Source organism: Stenella coeruleoalba (assembly GCF_951394435.1).
Source record: "Stenella coeruleoalba genome assembly, chromosome: 2".
Taxonomy (NCBI): Eukaryota; Metazoa; Chordata; class Mammalia; order Artiodactyla; family Delphinidae; genus Stenella; species Stenella coeruleoalba.
In genome coordinates this window covers 144,220,838-144,239,677 of record NC_137147.1, presented here as the reverse complement: position 1 = coordinate 144,239,677, position 18,840 = coordinate 144,220,838, and positions in this window count along the sequence as shown.

Below are 18,840 nucleotides of genomic sequence, written 5' to 3'. Positions count from 1 at the left end.
TTGGATGGGTTCACTCCCCACTCCAGCCACACTCACTTTTCTCCCCACAACCCTTCTTGAGCTGGAAAACAGTGGGTTGTCCAAGTGTGGAGCCTCATCCTCAGCACCTGGCTCAGCAGGAAGCATGTAAAAGGCTCCCTGACTGGGGCAGGAGGGGCCTCACTTACAAGCTATTTCAGCTGCTGCCGTGTATACTGCTCAGTTCCTCACTTTGTCTTGCTTTGACCTTGGCCTTCTGACTATTCACCCGACTTCCTGATTACCTTGACCGATAGTTTTAGCACTGTCCTCCTGAACCAGGGCTTTGTCAACTTTGCTTTGATCATCACCATCCCTGCTTCCTCCCCAACAAGTATCCCCTCACATCCATTGGCCTGGTGTAACACAGTTCACTAATACAAATATATGCTTTAAAACTGCTCTTTTCTCCTCAAGAATACACAGAGAACGGCCTACTTCATCACTCATTTCATGTAAGTTATTGTACCGACAGCCCTGATCCTGGCCTCACTAGGTCCCTTTCAGGGTAACTCATAAATCACGAAGCCTAGAAAGGAGAGATAGGCCAGTTCATCACAGTCTTTTTACAGTTGGGGAAACTGAGACACAGGGAGAGGAAATGACTTGCACATGATCATGTAACAAGAAAACTGTGACTAGAGCCAGCTCTCGAGGCTCCAAGGCCAGTATCTCTTCTCTTGGTCCACAACACCTAGTTGGATAATTGTGCATTCCAGCAGCAACTCACCCTGATGAATCTCTCCAGGACATCCTGAAGAACAGTTATTTGTGACTTGTGGGCCAGAAATTTGATGCCGAGCGTGCAGAGGAACAGCAAGAGGGGCTACTTCATCAATGACAAAATGGCCCTCTCCAAAACTGCAGGGATTCTGCCACCCTGAGAGGCTTCATGCCTTTCTGGAGACTAAACATTTTCACAGTTCCTTTAGCCCAAGGGTTATTTTCTTGTTGGAAAAATGGAAAATCCCGCTTACAGATGGTAAGAAAAATAACTTCAGCTGGACTAATCTAGAGACAAAGGTTCTTCTGAAACTGAAGGAGGATAGAGTAGTCAGGGGAAGAAAATATTTACTTTATATAAATACTGAATGTTTCTTCTGGGTTTCTTTTTATTTGGTAATGCCTAAGAACTCCTAACTGGCTCATTAGAGAGAGGCTGGGTTGCATAGGAAGAGCTGGGCAGTCATGAGCCTGCAGGAGAAGCCCAAGCTCACTTGGTGTCCCCTGCCTGGCCACAGCTGTTAGGAACTGCAGCCCACAGACCCTGGGCCGAGAATGGGATGTTTCTTCTGGGGGGAACCTCCACCCACCCAGATGAACCCCTCCCTAGAGATGGAATTATCAGCAGTCCAAGACACTATTTATTACTTATGTTCAAAATGTACTTCTTCCTAATGAATTACTTACTGCTTTTGGCATTGAAATTTCTCTTGTTACAATTTGTTTCTTGATATCAGAATAATGTATGTCCCTTTCAGTGATTTCATAGTTCATTTTTATCTGAATATTCTCAGTTATTTAGCTAAAGAAAAATGAGTTTCTATAAGGAAAAACCTCAGTTAGTATCTATATTTAAAATATTCCACCTAGGAGACAAACCTGAAAAGAAAAAATGTAACTGTTGGAAACACTGAAAATGTCAGCAACTTCAGGTATCATGGAAGAGAGATTTCTCCCATGAGATTAAGGAAATCAGCTGGACTTGACACCTATTCTGAGAACCCACTGATGTTTTCACAAATGCTTGCAGCTGCATTGTCATGAGCGACTGTAAATGTTGTTAAACATCAGGTTACCGTCTCCTGGAATTGTTTCAGTTTGTTGCATGAGGTCACAGATAAGTGGTTCTTACTTGCCAAAATGTTTGGAATTGACCTGGAAGGGCCAATGCAAGTAAATAGCCTTAAGTGTCACTAGCTTTGCAGTAAATCCACCCAGTAAACCAGAAAACGGCACTGGCTCAGCCTCCCAAGGGTCATTTCACCTCTACTTCAAAAAACCCACCTCATAGCCAATGAGATGGACAAAGCCCAGTGAACTGGGGTTACACCATGATCCTGTGGTATGACTAGCCCAGGGAGAAAGGGCATCAGATTCAGGCTGTGTGACTTTAGGTGATGCTTTACATATCTGAAGTAAAATAGTATTAATAACACTACATATGAACACTTCTATAAATAGGATTCATAATACTAGCCTGATCTATCTCACAGAGGTGATAATCAAATTGTATAAGATCTGGAAAAGTACTCTATAAACTACAGAGTACTTCCGGAAAGTAATGTATACTGTTCACTCAATCATGCATTCGCTCAATGTTTACTGAGTACTTACTATATGCTAGGCACTGTTCCAGCATTGGAGATAAAGCCTTAAATATTATCTTCTTAATAGATAAAAATCTTCCTGGCCCCTAAGCTGAATTGTTCTTTGGCATGGTGGTCAGTCTCCAAGATGGTCCCCAATGATCCTCAACTCCTATTATCTGTTTCCTTACGTTTCCCCTACCACATTGAATCTGACCTGTGTGACCAACCGAATATGGTAGAACTTGTATCTGTGGCTTCCAAGGTTAGGTCATAAAAGACGTTGCTGCTCCATCCTTGGTCTCTTGGATTACTTGCTCTGGAGGAAGCCAGCCACCATGTCATGGGGACACTTACGAAGCCATATAAAGGCTTGTGGGGAGAACTGTGGTGTTCTCAGCACTGAGCAACAAATTGCATCCAATACTTTGGAAGTAAGTTTTTCAGCACCAGACGAGCCTTCAGATAACTGCAGTCCAGCTGACATCTTGCCTACAGCCTCATGAGACGCCCCAAGCCATAGTTGCCCGGCTAAACTACTTCTTAATACCTGACCCATAGAAACTGTGAGAGATTTATTTCTTCTTATTTTAAGCCACTACATTTTGAGGTAATTTGTTATGCAGCAATAGATACCTAATATACTTGCTCAAATAATTCTTCCAAAAGGGTAAATGAAGATAACTTCACATTTGGTCTCATATCACTACAAACTGAAGTTTGTTGCCTCTCAATTGTCACTTGGCTGAGGGACGTTGCTCCTACAGCACCAATCGTGTAGATGGTGTTCCATAAATAAGTACTTGTTGGCTGTTGGATTAATGATTTTAGAACCACTGAGAATAACAATGGCTTAGAGGGCAGGGAATAGATCACACAAGGTTGGCCAAGACACAGAGAGACCCACCAAGGCAAGGCAGGTGGTGGAGGGTGGTCTCAGCAATAGGTGATCCTAGAAGTCCAGAGAGATGGACTGGCCTAGGGGAGGTTTGGGGGTAACCAGTGGACATGCCCCTGCTAGTCAGGCAGATCCAGGCTAGAAGGTCTGTATTGGAGGGAGGGAAGTATTAGGTATAATTTGAGGGAATGACAGAGGACAGGTACTGGGATTCAAGGGCAAGACTTCAGACTAAGACATGGCTGCAAGATGGAGTAGGAGGGACAAGATAAAGAAACCTGGGCTTCCCTGGTGGAGTCCACCTGCCGACGCAGGGGACATGGGTTCGTGCCCCGGTCCGGGAAGATCCCACATGCCGCGCAGCGGCTGGGCCCGTGAGCCGTGGCCGCTGAGCCTGCGCGTCCGGAGCCTGTGCTCTGCAACGGGAGAGGCCACAACAGTGAGAGGCCCGCGTACCGCAAAAAAAAAAAAAAAAAAAAAAAGATAAAGAAACCCAGTCTTGGAGGCTTAGGGAATCAAGGTAGAAATGGTGAGTGAATCAGAAGCCTACACCTGGAGCTCAGGCTAGGTGGTGCTGAGGAGTGGGGCAAGGCCATCGAAGGACCAGCTGCCAAGTTGACTCAGCACACGTCTACAGAACTGCAGCTCCAGATCCTGCCATTGCCCCGTCTGAGGTCTTGCTTGATCCAGGAGCCCAAAACGGAGTACAGTGTGCAGAGGAGACAGTTAAAGAGGCCCCTGTCTCGTAAAGTAGAGGGAGGAATGGGCAGAAATCAGATCCATCTGCAATTTGGGAGAGGGATCTAACTGGTATGAGCTGTTAAATCTCTATCCTCAAAGTAGAGGGAGGCAAGGAGACATAAAACCATGAGTTGAAATGTTTGCTTATTTCAACCTCTGATCCTTCCTCAAAACTGTTCTTTTGTTATTGTTACTGGTTGGTGGCCAAGTGGACTCCTGCGGTTTCTCTGTGCTTCCTTCTCCCTGGCCACTTTGGGATTAAGGGCCGAGTAGATAGATGGATTCAGACAGTCAGAGAATAGAGTCAAAGCAGCGGGATGGTTAAGAAAAGCAGACAGGCATGAAGATGACTTCTACAGATTCTCAAGGGACTCTGGGGTGAATGTTTAGGATCAACATTCTCCTCTAGTGAACCAGCCACTGGGTGCCAAGGGTGCCTTAGAACATGCTTTCCTTCACAGAATGTCCTGACTCTTCAGCCCAGTCTCTTTTCCCAACTCCACCCTCACCTTTCTGCTTCCTCTCCTCTTCCACCTCAGCTGTCTTTTGGATTTGGCACCTGTTATGGTCCCCTTGGTTTTTTTGACCTCCCCCCTCACTATGCTTCTTCATCCTCAACTTAGCAAAGCATCCTTGAGCTGCTTCCCTACATAACACCCTTCTCCGCTCACCCAGAAGTTAGACCTTCTTAGCCAGGCACCCGTCCCACTGGTAGAGAGCCCACCACACTCACCTCAAAGTTTTGTGGTTCCTATGTCTGAATTTGCCTGATTTGCCATGAGGGGGCCTTTTACACAGTCCTTCCATGTCAAAATCTCAAGGGAAGCTGTCTCTCCTTAACCATACCTTCACAGTTTTATTCCCTCTTGTGGCCTGTGGGCTTCTGGGGCAATAGACAATGTCCCCAAAACAGATGACAATGAAAAGTCAGTGATGACACCAGCTTGTGAGACTCCTATGAGGAGTCAAGGCAAGAAACTCATTGACAAGAGAAGTACTTAGCCCAGGAGCTCTGGGGATAATCAAAACACAGAGTAACCAAAATAAAGGCCTCACTTCCCAAAATATCTTTGCCTTCTAAAGCTTGATACTCTAACCACAAAAAGGATAACACAATGTGAAATGACGTGCTCCAATCCAAACTCCCTCCTACCACTCTAGAGACTGCTTGTGGCTTTGTGGCACCTCTTTTTCAAATTTATCAGACACAAATTTTCTAGGCATTATTCCCGAAAGTAAACTCTCCCCTACAAAAAATCACCCAAATATTAGGTAGATTGGCCCTGAGTTCTTCATGTCAACTTTTGCACTCTCTTTCCCACTCTTAATGCTCAGGTCCCAAGAGAGTTTTTCTATAGCAATTTCTCTACACAATGTTCATTGCTGTTAACTGGCACAAGTCTTTGTGCCTTGTTTGAGCTGTAAGAATTGTCATTACTGGAAGTGTTTCTGAACTAAATCAAATTGGGCTCTGATTCCTCACAAACCAAGCTCAGTGTAAAGTCCCATTTTGGTCATTTTTTGGTGGCTCCTATGCCCTCTCCCTGGGGCTTTCATGACCCATGAGTAAGTCGTCTAGTTGTGGTCACTGTTGGGGGTCCCTGGTCCAAGCTTGTGGGGTCCATTCAAAGGTGGGATGCTCTACAAACATATCCATGATCACCATGCCAAGCTCAGGCATGGGACAGAAGCCAAAGTTCCATAAGTACCAAGGTCCTTAAGCATCCAAGCAACCATCCCACCCTGGGTCCTGCCACCCTCAGAAATGAAGGTCTCAGACTTCCCTGGTGGCGCAGTGGTTAAGAATCTGCCTGCCAATGCAGGGGACATGGGTTCGAGCCCTGGTTTGGGAAGATCCCACATGCCACAGAGCAACTAAGCCCGTGTGCCACAACTACTGAGCCTGCGCTCTAGAGCCCACGAGCCACAACTACTGAGCCCACACGCCACAACTACTGAAGCCCACACACCTAGAGCCTGTGCTCCGCAACAAGAGAAGCCACCTCAACGAGAAGCCTGCGCACCGCAACGAAAAGCAGCCCCCGCTCGCCACAACTAAAGCCTGCACGCAGCAACAAAGACCCAACGCAGCCAAAAATAAATAAATAAATAGATAGATAATTTTTTTTTTTTTTTTTTTTTGCGGCACGCGGGCCTCTCACTGCTGTGGCCTCTCCCGTTGCGGAGCACAGGCTCTGGACGCACAGGCTCAGCGGCCATGGCTCACGGGCCCAGCCGCTCCGTGGTATATGGGATCTTCCCAGACCGGGGCACAAACCCGTGTCCCCTGCATCGGCAGGCGGACTCTCAACCACTGCGCCGCCAGGGAAGCCCCGATAAATTTTTTTTAAAAAAGAAAGAAATGAAGGTCTCCCATCCTCTCCCCGCCCCAAGCTCCTATCCCCTTCTCCTCTAGGACAACCAAGCCTTCCTCTTAGCCGGATCTTCCAAAACAGCCCAGATGCTTTTCCTCTTGCTCCTGGAATCACACACACACAGTGAAGCAGTTCCTTATCAACCCTCCCCCCCACCCCCATCCCCCAGGGGAAGATGTGCAGGGCTCAGCGACAGGAAGGCTGGCTGTCCTACCCAGTGAGGCTCAAGGGAGAGTTAACTCTATTCTTCTGCTGATGAGCCCACAGCATCAAGACCCTCATTTTTCATAACTTGATCGATAATTGGTAATCACCTTTCCATGTTCTTGATTCTAAAATAATCTACACCTTTAGAGCAGAAGGTCCACGGAATAGAACTCACACAACAGGGGCTCAATGCAGCTTGGTGTGCGAGTATCGAAGGACTGTGTGAAACCCGCCTTGCTGCTTGCAGCTTCCTGAGATCTGGCTCAGCACGATTTGAGGAACAAATTGTAAGACTTCCAAAAACTACACTAAACATTTGTCTATTTCGTTTGTTGAAACAATTTGTTGCATGTTTGTTTGGCACTGTCAAAGATGAAAAGAAATAGATGACGTGGCCCCTACTCCTGAAGACTTTTATTCTCTAGTTGAAAAGGCATGCACCCATGAGAAGGGTTAATCATAGTATAAAATAACAGTGAAAGTAATGTCCCAAGACACATCAGTACATCTCACTGGATTCCTGCAGCAACCCTGAGTGGAAGGTATTGTGATCTCCCATTTTGTAGATGAGGAATCTGAGGCTCAGTGAAGAGATGCTGTCTTCCCACAAGCTATGCCTCTGGAGGTGGAAACCTACATGGGACCAGGAGAAGCCATGTTTAGCTGTTACCTCTCGCTAGCTTGCTCCCTACCCTCCTTGACCTGCAAACTTCCCCCACACACCCGCAATCTTACTCTACCTTACAGGGCAACTGACTCTGTAACAGTCTATAAAAGTTTTATTGTTCTTGCTTTTAGAAAGTTGCTGAATCTCCCCAGCACTTGTAAATAATATGGCACTCCAACTGCCGCCCCCACCTTGTCCCTAACCATAGGCACCCAATGAAGCCAAGGAAGCTCAGGGGATTCTGAGGTCACAGGCTCTACCTGTGGGGTGTTGACCCACCATCCCATCTGCCCCAACCTGTCAGAGATAATTACCATGGCCCAGGTGAGAGGCACCCTGGTATTCCAGTCTCATCCCCCACTCTGCCCACCAGTCTCCCCAGTACATCAAAAGACTTCCCACTATTTCCTGGACACTCCTCCCCAGGCTTTGGCTCATGTAGGGCTCTCCTGGAGTGTTCTTCCCTGCAATTATGCTTGTCTAATACTGCCCGCCTACTCTTAAGAACTAGATCAAAATATCGCCTCCTCCTTCAATCTTTTCTCAATTTCTTCCATCTGTATATATGAGCTCACCAGTCTCGGTAACGCCACAGAATTTCACCTGGATCATCTAAAGGCATTCTTCTCCATCTGCTTCTTATTACAGTTATTTGCGGATTTGCCTTAAGGGATGGGAGTCAGTGTTCTGAGTCTGTGTCCAACCTTCTCCACTTACGACTTGTGCAAAGTTGGGAAACTGAGCCATAAGCAACTCATCTGTAAAATGGGGTTTCTTTTTTTTTTTTTTGGCTGTGTTGGGTCTTCATTGCTGCGTGCGGGCTTCTCATTGCGGTGGCTTCTCTGTGGAGCATGGGCTCTAGGCGTGTGGGCTTCAGTAGTTGTGGCATGTGGGCTCAGCAGTTGTGGCTCACAGGCTCTAGTGCACAGGCTCTGTAGTTGTGGCACACAGGCTTAGTTGCTCCGCGGCATGTGGGATCTTTCCAGACCAGGGCTCGAACCCATGTCCCCTGCATTGGCAGGTGGATTCTTAACCACGGCGCCACCAGGGAAGCCCCTAAAATGGGGTTTCTTGAGGATGCAGTGAGATAATAAGGAGGCAAGCACTTTATAAATGATATTGGGCTTTGCTTGTGTTATACTTCACCACTCTCTGCCTCAGTTTGCACATCCATAAAAATGGGAGTAATAGCGTCTCTCTCTTGGATTTGTAGCAAGGATTAAATGGGCTCGTGTATGTAAAGCAAACTTTAGCACAGTTCCCTGCCTCTGTCTCCACCCCCCACACATGATACAAGCAGAGCTGGGACCGTACATCCAGCTTTATGCTCTTTACTCTGACCATGAGGTTATGCAGGATTCAGGGTGCCATTGCAGACGCTCCTGCACGTGGGTGACTTCTGGAATCTGGGCAGGAACTCCAGTGCTCTGCAGTAATAATTATCATCATAAACAGTTGGCGGCCCCTGCACCCAGGACATTCGTTTTTCGGGGCCAGGTCTGTGCTGTGATGGACACCCCTCCTCAGGGGGAGAGACTGAAGAGCATGGGAGTCTATAAAACCACAGCTGATTCTCAGAGCCAGATGAAAGAGCCGCCATGCCGAGTAGCTGGACACTGAGGGCAGTCAGAAATGCCCCTGCAAGGGCAGTTTGGGGAGCGTTGGTCCTAGTCTTCCGTGAGCCATGTCATCTAATTGCTTCAGGTCAACTGGGATTCAGGGGGTGACTAAGTCCGTTTAGATGTTGGGTCCAAGTATCTGCATCTGAGAAGAAAAAGAAATCATAGACTATCAGAGCTGGAAGGGGCCAGTGTGGACCACAGTCCCTCCTGAGAACCTCAAGCCGTGCCCCTCAGCCTTCCTCAGGAGCGCTCCCTCTTTTCAGGGGTGGATCCACAACCTTTTAGCATCATGTATCCCTAACCCTCCAGCCACATTCGACATGACCAAGCATGGACCCAGCCAGGCCGGTCAGATACTCTCTCCTGGAATTGGAAATCTGATACACTGGTCAGTTTCTGTTGGGATCTTTACCCAGGAAGACTCACTTTCCTGGATAGCATGCCGAGTGGAAGCCAGACTAGAGAGAAGAATATGGGAAACTTGGACCTCATTCCAGAGAGAAACAGCTCAAGGAGGTGGCCCATGTGAAGACGATGGCAAAAAACACCCACCAAGATACCAAACGTCTTTTGCCTCCTTGCTTTAGGTAATTAACAATTAACAGTGCCTTGCACATAGCCGCCACTGAAAAGTTTATTGGATGCTTGAATGAATGATCAAAAACAGGTGGAGCCTAATCATAGTATAAATCTGAGGGAGAAGCAAATAGGCACTGAGCTGCTCAAAATTAGGGACCAGATTTATATAAAGTTCAAAAACAGGGTAGTGGTTACCCTTAGGGAGATAATATGTGGAAGGTGGAAAAAAGGGCTTCTGGAGTGTTCTGATTTCCAATATAGATGCTGCTGAGTCTGTGAAAATCGGGTTGAAGCATATGTATATGATATATGTTCATCTCTGTATGTATGTCAATAAGAAGTTTAAAAATAAAACAGAAAGGGATTAGGTCTTGACTTGCCCCCAGAGCCCACCTGATACGGTTCTGCTAGGGGTTCAAGGTTCCACCTCCCCAGCATTTTCATGCAAGAGATATCTGGTTAAATAACCAAAGTGGCCTGGAAGAGAACAGGAATCTGAGGGCCAAGTCACAGAAGAGCAGCCTCGTTCTGAGAAGAGTTTGGGGTAGAGAAAAGAGCTCATTGCCTAGAAGACAACCCCAAATGGTGTGATAATAATGTGTTTGGGCTAATGTTTTAGACAGAGACCCACAAAGACGCATATGTGTACATGTTCACATGCCTTGGACCTTTTGATAAATTCGTAATAATTATAGGAGTAATATTTATTGAAACTTTCTACATGACAGGCACTGTGGTTTACATTCATTAATCAGCTCAATTATCACAACAACCTGATGAAGTGGGAACTATTATCCTCATTTTTCAGTTGAAGAAACTGATGCACAGAGAGGTTTAGTGACTTGGCTACTGTCACACAGCTAATAAATGACAAAATCAGGTTGGGCTAATTCCAAAGCCTATGTTTTTCAAATAATACTTTCCAACTCCGTAAAAAATGTACAAATAGAAGTGTGTACCCTTGATTCCTCTGTGTGAAATACAAGAAATGTCCTCTTTCATTCATCAGTGGTTTATACTAATGACATATCTGGTAGAAAGACAAGTGAGCTTGTTTGTTTTGAGGAGTAAACAGGACTTGCTGATCATTTTCCCACACATGACTGTTGAATGGGAAGCAACCGACACAGTGGTTCTCTTATGAAACTTCATCCTCCTAAAAAATTTTATGAGGTGGGTATTCTTGTCTGTAGTTTGCAGAAGGAGAAACTGAGGCTAGGAGAGATTAAAGGGCCTTCATCCCTATTCAGATTCTAGCCTAGGTGATGCCAAAGCCCAAGAAGGCATTTTTACCCCCAAACAAGGCAGTCTGTCTCCCAGTGTTGAGTTCTGAAATGTGACCCACTTGGCTGTTGGGTTGAACAAGAGAACTCGTATGTGTCCTGGGCTTGCCCCGGATCAGGTGTGCTCACTGAGTGAGTTGTGACTTCTTGGGGCTTCTGTTTGTCTCTGGCAATTCCGAGGCTCCCAGGCCCAGCAGCTCAGCAGGTACCAAAAAGCAATCACATTGAGTCCACAAGAATCCAGAGAGCAAGAAGCGTCAGCATTTGTGCATTGGAGGAATATGGCTGAAGACTGAGAAGTCACAAGCCATGCCAGCTTCCTCAGAGGACGGAAGGACATGAGTAATGGCTCTCCCACTGACCACACACCTGGGGGAAGCACATCACTTGCAGCCATGTGTTCACCATCCTTGTGCAGATGGCAAGGCTGATGGAGAGTGAGCAGAGGTGAAAACAGGCTAGAGTGATCTTTGTCTTCTATCCTTTTAGCTGGGAAGATGCTGACTGCCGGCTTTCCTATTGCTGTTAATGATGTGAAAGTACAAATTATTGCGACTGCACTTTTTTTAATGCGCCCGTGCAACATTTGTTCACTCAATAAACATGTGTTAGCTAGTGGGAAGCAGCAGCATAGCACAGGGAGATCAGCTCGGTGCTTTGCAACAACCTAGAGGGGTGGGAGGGAGGCTCAAGAGGGAGGGGACTGGGGGATATATGTATGCATATGGCTGATTCACTTTGTTGTACAACAGAAACTAACACAGTGTTGTGAGGCAATTATACTCCAATAAAGATGTATAAAAAATAAATAAAAAGATAAACGTGTTGTGGGTCTGCTGTCATCAAGCATTTGCAGGGGTGATATAGTCTAGTGGTTAAGGTAAACTCTGGCGCCTGTCTGAATTGAGTTCAAGTCCTGTTCAACCTAGTCTAGTAAGAGTCTGCTGCTATTATTACTTGTGCCATTATTACTTAGGACTCAGTGCAAGTCCTAAGCCAGGTGCTAGGGGAAGAGGGATAGTACTCAAGGAGTGTTCCTGCTAGAAGAGGCATTAAGACAAGCACACAAATAGCCTGTGATTGTGAAATAGGACACATGCAGAATATGGCAAGGAACCTAACAGGTAATTCAGAGTTATAAGCCCTGTTCCTTTCATATTGTTCCTTTGAAGGGTCTCATATTTACATATGAAACATCGTTGCCAGAGTCCTTTATTAAAGGAGTCTCTGAACATTCATTGATTTTTTAAATTATTATTATAAAAATAAAACGTTCATTTTTGAAACTTTGAAAAGTACAGAAAGCATTTCAGAACTTTCTTCTAATTCCATCATCTAAGAAACCATAGTCAATATTTTGCTATATATCCTTTTATTTGCATTTTTTCCAAAAGTATTTTTGAGCTCCACATTTGGAGCCTCTATTCCCTTAGACTTGGTAGCACATTCTTTTGACTTTGCCTCACGAGGCAAATCTTTATCCTTTGAAGGTAGGTTGGTGTTTTGGAACATTCTTAAGTTGCCAGGAACCAGTTTTGGCAAATTTGTTTAGTGATCGAGCTGAAGGCATGTTGCTTTCGGTCCAAACACAGAATGGTAAAGAAATGAAACTCATTTTATTAGGTGGCTTGTAAAATAGCACTAACAACCGTTCCAGGGGGTAGCTTGAAACTGAGTTTGCCACAAGCAGTGGCTTAGAAATAAAGGATCTCATGGAAGGCCAGAATGCTGGGCTGGACCACTTTATTTTTTAATTGATTTTTTTTTTTTTTTTTTTTTTGGCCACACTGAATGGCATGTGGGAGCTTAGTTCCCTGACCAAGGATGGAACCCACGCCCCCTGTAGTGGGAGCACAAAGTCCTAACCCCTGGAGCACCAGGGAATTCCCCATTTTTTAATTGATTTTTAATTTCTGTGTGGCTTTGGCTTGTGTACGTGCCAAAGTGGATTTTCCTTCTTCTGAAAGACTTGGGCAGTGATAAGACTTCTGGAATTTTCTGTGATCCACTCAGGAATATATTTTAAAACAACAGTAAGAAAAATAAAAAATTGTTAACACTTTAATTGTATAATTCATAAAAATATTCTACTTATACAAACTAAACCTTAAAGATATGGCTACACACCTTTTTGACCACCATATCCAATCCTAAACCCTCTCCTCTCTCCCCAGAGGAAGTGAATTCAATTATCAGATTGAGGTGCAAATTTCCAAAATTTTTTATGTTTGTGCGTATCCATATACATTATACATATGTACTATATATATCAAACATATCATGTTTTACTAAATTGTATCATGGTATGTGTGATTCACTGCTTGCATTTTTCACTCAACTAAATGAAAACTGACCACTTTAACGGGGACAAAACTCATTTAAATATTTAAGTTCTGGTTCACTTCCTTCTGAAATAAGCTCTTAACTTTATGAACAGGTTTTGGGAGAATTTAGAATAGTCAGACAAGTCAGCAGAGGCACATAAGAACTTCCACACTGAGCTAGCCCTAGAATTTATCAACTCATTATTGTGTGTCTGACAGTGGCACCAAGGAATGCGGTGGGTAGTATGGGCTGAGATCAAACTCCAGGATTAGAGACATCCTAAAACATTCCCTTTATTCTTCATGCCCCAGGCTGCAACTGTCCTCCACAAACATATCAGGCTTCTTAAGAACCTATTTCTATTTCCAACTTGCTTCATCTTTAGGGGATAATGAATTCGATGAGTTATATCTGCTGTGAGAAAGACGTTTGCATCCCATTGTCACCATCTGATCTAGAACATTAACTAGGTTTTGTCTCTTATCTTCACATATTTTCATAGATATCAAAAGAGGATTTTGCTACACACAGGGAAATGTGTGTAGACATTCTCTTGTTTCTTCCATTTGGCATGAACAGTAGAGGGAAGGATTAAAGTTGGGAGCCAAGAGTAAAAGCATCAGAACTAAGCTGGCTGGCATGGAGGTACACGGATCCCGTGATTTTCTCCAACCTCTTCCCAAGGCAGATGTCACACACACCTCAGTCAGGATCTGTAGCAGCTCCACAGCTTGGGGAGGAGCAAGAAAAGGAACAGAGCTGGTAATGCCATGTCTCCCGCAAGAAAAGCCTCCCTTGAGTGGTATTTTAGGACATTAGCTCAGGCTGCCTCGTCCTCAGTCATCTCACTGGCATTTAATTAGCCCCTTGGGTTACAGATCATGGCAGGTGCTGGGAAGTAAAGAAGGCCATGCTAAAAATACCCAGCCTCTTCTGGAACTCGGCTGGCAGCCGGAGCTCCCTTCTTCAGTGCCAGGACCTTAGAAAAAGAACAGAGAATTTCCTTCACCTCAAGCAGCAAGAAAGGTCTGGCTCCCTCCTCCACTGAAGTTACTGAGGTGGAAATAGTCCTCTGGAGAAAACATACTCAAAGATGCATTTCTACTGAGAAATAGCAATTTCTACTAAATCAAGAGAACAGGCTCTCTTAAGGAGAAGCCAGGGTCCCAGTAGAAAACACTTGGAGAGAAGGATTTTGCTAGTCAGGCAAGAAGGGGTCTTTACAAAAACAAGCAAGTTCACTGCCTACTTTCAGCATCCTAGATCCACCCCTAGGCCTCCAAACCAAATCATCTCAACTGAAAACGAAGTTGTTGGCAGTGGGTGGACATCGGCACAGTAACAAAATTTTAGAAATCCCGGTTTCGACTTGACCTAATTCAGCAGCCCTCCTAGAGCCTGGATGGGTGGGAGGCAGACCTCAGTTCCAGCAGGAGGCACCGGGGTTGTCCACATCCACGGTATTTTTCATCAGGTTTCACGGTGTGCAGAGTAAGCGTGGAGCTCTGCTCACCACTTGGGAGGCTGCAGAGATCACTTTCACATATGTTCCTGTTAAGGACATCAGTGGAAACTTGAGAACCAAGTATAAAAATATAAAAATGAATAGGTGGCATCCAATACAAAAGAATGTAGGCATTGCCAGGAAGCAATGATTAAAACCATTCCAACGCTTCGATATGGCTCCTGAGGCTGGCTCAGGTCTCTGGAAGCCTGTAGATGCTTTCATGTCTGCCCAGGCTATGGCTTGAGGAAGCACTAGATGCCGTCCTGACCACATATTTTGTCTTCATTTTCCCCCAAACGTTAACGGCCTGGATTGACTGGTGACTCATTCCTTTGCTGACCCAAAAGTTTTGAAAGAAGGAGATGTAGATCTCTCACAATTACGTCAAACTCTCCCTTCGAACAAAATCAATGTACTTGCCTATCTCTGTGGAGATGTCCTTCTTGTCCAATCTTGGGCCATAAACAGGAGAGTAGGCAAGGTTGCGTTGGCCCAGCCATCCTCTTTCACCAGGTTCTCCCATCAGCCGAGAATGAGGGTGCCTTTAGGAGCCTGGGCTGCAGTCCTGAGCTGGCCCACGAAGGGTGAGACACTCCTTCAGTCCCAGTCTCACTACTGTCACCTTTTAACCATGTTCATATGTAGAAAAGACCTCTGGTGGTCCCCTCTCCTCTCCTCTTCACCTTATAATGTGTTGCTTTTAAATATGGAATCAAATATTCATATAAAACCAGGTTGGGAATGGTTAATGAAAAGAGCACCATTGCTGGGAGCTGGGGCATCCACGTCCTTCTTCCTGCACAGCCACCTCCCAGCTGGATGATCTTGAGTCATCACCACCTTTGGTTTTCTCATCTGTAGAGTGAGGATAATAGCACTCAACCTGATGCTGTCATAAGAGGTTGTGAGGAAGAGAGAAAGAACTTGAAGGTGCCTGCTAAACTTTACATCCACAGGGAATAGTGCCATTCTTGAGACAGCTAAATTTCACATGTCGGCTCGATTAAACCTATACATAGTTGCTGCTGTTTAAAGAAGATAAGATGTAAGGCAGGAAAACTTATGGCCTTTTGTTGTACTGGGAGAACCATTTTGCCTGTGCAAACCCTCCAGGTAGCAAGAGTACTCAGGGGCCTCGCTGCAGAATCAGGACCGGCTGTGTGTCACTAAACAGTGAAGGAAGACATTCACAATGGCCTAAAGACCTTTCTCAGTGCTCCAAACCCTCCCTGGAAACAGGGCATATTCTCCTCGGGTTCTTGATGGTGGTACCACAAACCCTCAAGAAAGAAAACACTCTTGTGTATGAGAAGAACATGCTGTATCTTGTTCCATGGGACATGACACGCTGCATTCCAAAACCCAGTGCAAGAAGCAATTGTCTGTCAACTTAATTACAGATTCTTCACTTTCCCTTAATTGCTTGAGTCAGCACTGTGCACTCTGGGGGAGTCACGGTACACAGGTAGAGAGGCATTGCTGCTAAGCAATGTGGGACTATCAGGTAATTAGGTTTTTGTTTTGTTGTTTTAAACAAACAGACCCTGATGTACATATTCAAGTGAGTCTTTCTGTTAAAGGTGCCGCATTAGTAAGCTGTGCTCATGTTGACTTTTTTCTAACCAAATATTGGGAAGTGTAGTCTGATAAGTATGGGTACTCTAATGGGAGGAAAAGGACAGTGTACTTAACATTAAAGCTCTCCTAGAAAACCTGCAATATGTTCCTCACAGCTATAGGGGGGCCCAGGCAGCATTTGGGACCATGGTAACATAGGTGGAAAAACATTAAATGACCCCCAGAAAGAGGGTTTTTACACTGCAATATACATAGATGCTTTCCCTGGAGGAAAAGATCCATGTCCTTACCCACCTTTCCTGATCCCATAAACTCTAGTTAAATGCTTTGCACACAAAAGGTGTTCAATAAATATCTGTGGAACCTTTGTCCTATCCTGTCACAATACTTACATTCATTCTTCAGAAAGTAAAACATAGAGTCCCTATTTTGAGTGGAAATAAGTCTTTTGAGCCTAGTTTTGTTATGGTTCCTTCCCAGAAACTGTTTCTCCTGCTTACTTGTATGGTTAATAGCCAAGAAACAGTCATTCAACAAACATTTATGGGGAGATGACTGAATACCAAGCACGGGAGAAATCTCCTGGAAATACCAAGGACTTTCTTGGTGTTCACCCAGAACCTCTGGACCAAGGATCCCGTGCAGGCTCCCACACCACCACGATTTGGTCAGTTTTTTAACTTTCAAGGAACACAGACTCTCTCATGTAACCTCAGGAAAGAAAGGGGGTGATTATAAGGACCCCTGGAACTGAGATTTGGTCATCGTCTCCCAGTCTATTTCTTTCAGTGGTGCTTCTGTTTATCTTGATATGTCTACTCCATTCTCTTTCTCTACAACCAGACTTCTCTGCTTCCTCATAACTTAAACGATACATGGCCTATTGTGGTATATTAGTCAGGAGAAGCTAGAAATGCTTCAGTAACAAATAGCCCCCAGATCTCGGTGGCCTAAAATAGCAAAGTTTTTATCTCACTCATACTACCTGTCCACCAAGGGTTAGTTGGGGAGAGAGGGAGTTGTCTACTTATCACAGCCACTTGGGAACCCAGACTGACAGAACAGCAACAGCCTTGAAAAAGAACATGGTAAGGCATATATTATTATGGTGGCCACCATAAGTCACTTTGCTTCACATTTCTTTGGCCAAAGCAAGTCAAATGAAAAAACAAAAAGTCAAATGACCACACCTAACTTAACTGGATGGGGATGTGCAATCCTACCAAGACCTGACTGGGAAGAAAGCCCAAATATCTGTGAATAGCCTTAATCACCCTCATACAAGGCATCTCTGGCCCAAGATTGCACCCCCCTTTTTTTCAGCAGCCTCAGATATTGATTCATATTTTTCATGCTCCTTAGTTCAAACTACAGTGAAAGAGAAGCTGAGGGACGCAGTCCATCTCTGCCTGACAGGCCACAACACTAGGTCCCTGGTTAGCCTATGGATCTGTCCTTAAGTCACAGCCAATCAGGTGGGGAAAGGGATATACACTGTATCCCATGGCTGTCTAGCCCACCCCTCTTGATGCTATCCAGGGACCAGGAGATCTGCCCAGTACAGAAGAAATTGTTGTTTAAGTCACAATATTTTGCTGGTCCTAGCCCTTGATAATAGAAAGGTCATGGATGGTGCAGTCCATGAAGCTGGGGTGAGTCTGGCTGGTTGAGAGTCATGGGGCATAATCTCAACAGTAGTGAAATGGAAATGACTGAGTCCAGTTAACCTGCTATGTTAACCCACCAGTCTAGGGATGTGGTACCAAGGGATTTTAAAAATTAGCTTTGTGCAGCTCCATTACCACACTGGACACCACAGTCTTTGACCTCTGAACATAGCCCTAGGTGAGAGGGGCAGTGAGGGGAAGAGAAATGGATGGCTTCAGTTTACATAATAAGACCTGAACGTCTGAACCTGGAATTCAAGCCCCTTCACCATATACCCCCCCCCCATCTATCTTTCCAGTCTCGCGTCCCAGTTCACCCCCAAGTGAACCTACTGTTGGACCACCATCAAACGTTCTCTTTTCTTCCCTTGGCTCATACAATACCCTCCACTCTATCTAACTGCTATCCTTCCGCTAAAATCAGTTTAAAAACCACCACGTTTCAGAGAATTTTTTATCTGTCTACTCTGACCTAGTCATTTCCATTTCTTCCTCTGGATTTTTATAACCTTGCTTATGCTGGGACACCTGGATGGCATGGATGTGTCTGTCTTATTTGGGGGATCCTGGAGCCTAGTGCCTGCCTGGCATACATACCAGTGGTATGTTTGAATGGATTGTCTTTAACACCAGTTCACTTAAGGAAACTTTAGCGCGTTCCTCTGCTACGTTTGGCACAATGGAGAAAAGTCGGTAATATATGGTCCCTCTAGGAGTTTCTCTAGTTCAGTTGTGTCATTTTATAGATGAGAAAACTAAGGCCCAGAGAGGAGAAGTGACTTGCCCTCTGCCACCCAAGCAGCCACAATTTACTGAGCAATTTCCTATGTGCTAGACAAAACGCTTTTCATTCTTTATCTCATTTTCATCCTTGTAACAATCCTACGAGGGAAGACTTTGTACACCTATTTTACAGAAGAGAAAACTGAGGCTTAAAGAGGTTATAACATGGTTAAGGCCACCCTGCAAGGAGGTGGCCAGGCCAGGTTTTGATCCCAGGGTCTAACTCTGGGGTCTCTATTCATGCCCCCTATGCTGAGCCCCAAGCTGGGGAGTCAGCCCCC